The sequence below is a fragment of the Daucus carota genome, chromosome 2 (assembly GCF_001625215.2).
Source record: "Daucus carota subsp. sativus chromosome 2, DH1 v3.0, whole genome shotgun sequence".
Taxonomy (NCBI): Eukaryota; Viridiplantae; Streptophyta; class Magnoliopsida; order Apiales; family Apiaceae; genus Daucus; species Daucus carota.
This window is the reverse complement of record NC_030382.2, coordinates 29,082,562-29,086,348: the sequence shown is the minus strand read 5'-3', so window position 1 is coordinate 29,086,348 and position 3,787 is coordinate 29,082,562. Positions and strand designations below refer to the sequence as shown.

Here is a 3,787-nt window from a genome sequence, read left to right as displayed (position 1 = left end):
ATACAATTTACTAGCAGTAAAGCAGAACTTTCTTTTCAGGCATAAACATGATCTGCGGAGATTGATAATATTCTTAGTTTAGCCCATCTGCAGGAGGGATATTCCTACTGTTAGGAATTGTCCTACATCGGAAGTGAAATGATGCCTTTTGGGAGGTGCCCAAAAACAAAGCCGTGCGTGCTCGGCCCAAAACAGATAATATTGTCACTATTGTCGTGTTAGGCTAGCCTAGCAAGCCCGACAAGTAGTATCGAAGGCAGAGTCAGAGTTAGGAAGTTAGGCTCGCCTAGCAAGCCCAACACCTACACCAGATGGTGCCATACAGCTTATGTCAGTAGTATCGTGGCCGGAGTTAGACTCGCCTAGCAAGTCCTAAACGGACAAAAGCCTAACGACATACACAAAACTAAATAAGATGAAGAGTCAAAGAATGAGAGCTAGATACATTTATATTAAAAGAAACATGGTAAAGAAATAGGAAAAGAAGTAGCACAACCACTAAGAGTATCTCCGATTGATCCACTGGTCCTGAATACTACTTTCAAATATTAAACTCCTACTAAACATGCCATGAAGATTTTCTATTGTTTTTGCAGAAACATAGAGATGATTCAGTACTGATATAAGCTTTTGCTTGTTCTCGAAATCATCTAAACCCTCCACCTCTTCTGCTCCGCACAAGTCCTTCCCATTCACAATCACCATAGGGAACCTTACCCTGTCATTACCGACCAGCTCTTCTAGCTCTCTCATATACTCTGATTCTGTTGAACAATTCCTCTCCTCAAATACAGCATTCCCACTCATCAGAAGTTTCTTTACCAACCCATTTGAACCTAGGCCATTATTAACACTAATCATGTAAAGAATCACCTTGTTGTTGGATGGCTTAGGTCTCAACATTGACGATGAAGAACTGCCTTGTGAACTTGGACCTTCTAGTGTAGGAAGGTGACTTTAATCTGGGAACTTGGCAGCCAATTCCACACAAAACAATTTTACAATGTTTTGGATAAAGGTGCTCTGCAGCCTGAAAGTGATAAAAGAAACATATTATCATCCAAACTCAGGTGCATATTTGCGCTCCAAACCAAGAATTATAGTGAAGAAAAGGAAGAAAAATTACCCTTCTACATGCTGTCCAAAAATATTACCAACTTCTGCAAGAGCTTCTTTCCACTTGTCTACCTTGTCATTGTGCCTAGCCCTATGCTTTTCAAGCGCAAGGCCATAATTTCCAAGCTGGTGTTTAATATCTCGAATTTCGACCTCATAAAAAATTGGTATAATTAAATACCTTGAGTTCGTTTTGCGTTCAAGGATAAGAACAAGTTCATCAAGACACCAAGTAGAATAGGCATAATTTTGGGAGAATATAATTATGGCGCTCATAGAGTTTCTGATCCCTTCTTTGATTGTTGAATTATGGCGCTCATAGAGTTTCTGATCCCTTCTTTGATTGTTGAATCTACTTCATCTCCAACACGTATGGCAGTTCTGTCCATGAAAGCTGTAAATCCTACGGTTTTCAGTCCCTCGTACAAGAGGCATGTGAACTTGTTGCGGGTTTCCCCTCTGAAACTCAAGAAGGCATGACAAAACGAGGCATTCTATACTTTAGACTAGGTGAATTAAATTAGTATGAGGGATAGAAACCTGCAACTAATTAAAACATTGTTAGTTAATCTATACTTTAGACATTATTGAGAAGATGTATTTCTAACACAAAATTGGCAGATTAATATAAAATGATAGGAACTTGGAAGTGAAATTAGGTGCCTTCCAAGTAGTTTCTTAGCAAAAGAAAAATTTAATTACCTTCCAAAGAAGTTGACGAGGGAAGTCAACTATATAGGCATCGCACAAAGTCACAATACAAATCAATACAATTCTTTGGAATAAAGTTGAATTTTGCACCCAAGTACCAACTACAAGTGCTTATTTTTCAACGAAACAGAGGAAGAGGCAAGTAGCAGGAGAATATGTTTTTTCTTTATGTAAAAAATAAAAGTGTTCATATTTATGCAGGGACTGATATCAGATGCATGCATTATGCATCCATGTTGGCCAAGTTGGCTCCCTAGTTCTAACGCGTTTCACAAAATTTGAAGATAATGTTCAATGGAATAATGGTGACAACTGAGCATTGATTAATGCAAGAGCCAACAAGGGGCATGGGGGCTCTTTAGCCTCATCCTGAAATGAGCGGATAATACTATTAGATCCTGAGAATAGACACAGTCCATATAGATCCAATTTGTTTGCATCCTTCCAAAATTAAACAAGCAAAGTTTTTAGAAGAACACTTTGATGATGACGAAGCTAACATTGGTGCTAGCTAACATCAAATTATTGAAGGGATATTGAAGGGATATATTTTAAGTTTAATGATTCTGCATAGTACAGTAGTTGTGAGGTATATGATTTCTCTCACTCAACTATACATAAATATCATAGTTTAAATTTCCAAATTTCCTTTTTCATTTTTTTCCAACTTTTGCAAATATTTTGGATGTCGAGATACAACAAGTTCATAACATAACACCTGTCAAAACTATGAGCTATGAACATACAAGTTCAACAAGAAATTATTAGACTTCCACATTCTGCAATGAGTATGCTGAATTGTAAAGAAAAATCTAATGTACACATTCAACAACCATTAAACTAATGCAATAGTTTCTCGAAGTGAATAGCTCTACAAATGCAGAAAATATGACGAAAATAAATGAATAAACCTAAGACAATAGCTTTACAAAACCTTGCGAGGGAAGTCTTAGAAACCTCCCCCATTAGTTGAACTCCTCCTGCCAAATACTACATGATACATGAATTCAACAAAAGAAACCGTTTTGAAGGAAAAAACATCAGATGAGCACTAAACTAAAAGCACGAAATTTCCTGCGTTGCCTGTCTAACTTGAGAGTTTCTAGCCATTATCTGTATGCTGTTCATCTCAATATGTATTATGTTACTAACTCTCTTATATCCAAAGAACCAAAGAAGAAGATTTGTAAATAAGCCTACATTTCAAGACCTGCGAAGTCAAGCTGAGGAAGAATTTGGATTTAGTCATCCAGAAGGTGGACACATAATTCCATGCAAGGAAGACACCTTCGTTGACCTCTTGAACAGATTATGAGAGTTTACATATGTAGGCAGATACATATTTGTATGTTGTATACCAAATCTGTAAACTAGTCCAGGAATAGTATACTTGTACAAGGGATTAGCTGATACTTTGTTTAACAATGAAATCTATCTACAGGGATCTATTCTTGAAATTACTCCTTAAAAATATATGTATAGTAAAAGGTAACAATCCTGAGGTCACCAAATATCTGAAATTAGGCAACAAACTGCTAGATTGGAAAACCATTTTTTAGTGTAAGATATTGGTTGTGGTTTGTACATATCAAGTCCAAAGAAAATTAACTTGGAAATAGGTTGTTGTCAAAGTTACAAATTTCTGTTATACCTAGCTAGAGATACTAGTGAGACTCCACTCTATGCTGAACATGGCTGTGTAAACATTTAATCTGCTATCCTCTGTGGTTTGTGCACTAATATTGACCATGAACCCGCAAAGAATTTTTCTATGTACTTCTGTCTTCTTATTTATCTGCATGACCTCTGGGATCCAGCTCATGCTGATCGTTACATGCCACACATAATATCTCTGATCTCTCTGTAAAAGTAACTGAGCATATCAACCCAAAATTTTATAGCTTAATACGATTATGCCATGTTCTGGAGTTAATATTTTAGAAAAAATTGCACTGTGAAA

The 3,787-nt window shown here is 36.6% G+C and overlaps 1 long non-coding RNA gene across 2 annotated transcripts; it reads right to left on the bottom strand.

The window, feature by feature from the left end:
- Window positions 1–423: 423 nt before the first annotated feature.
- On the bottom strand, window positions 424–3,237 carry LOC108210099 (uncharacterized). 2 transcript variants are annotated; one of them, XR_010288743.1, is made up of 3 exons: window positions 1,819–2,085; window positions 1,127–1,656; window positions 424–1,030 (listed from the first exon to the last, which is right to left on the bottom strand). It is a non-coding gene; the product is annotated as an uncharacterized LOC108210099 (long non-coding RNA). The 2 variants fall into 2 exon arrangements; XR_010288742.1 differs by having other exon boundaries at window positions 1,127–3,237.
- Window positions 3,238–3,787: the final 550 nt, after the last annotated feature.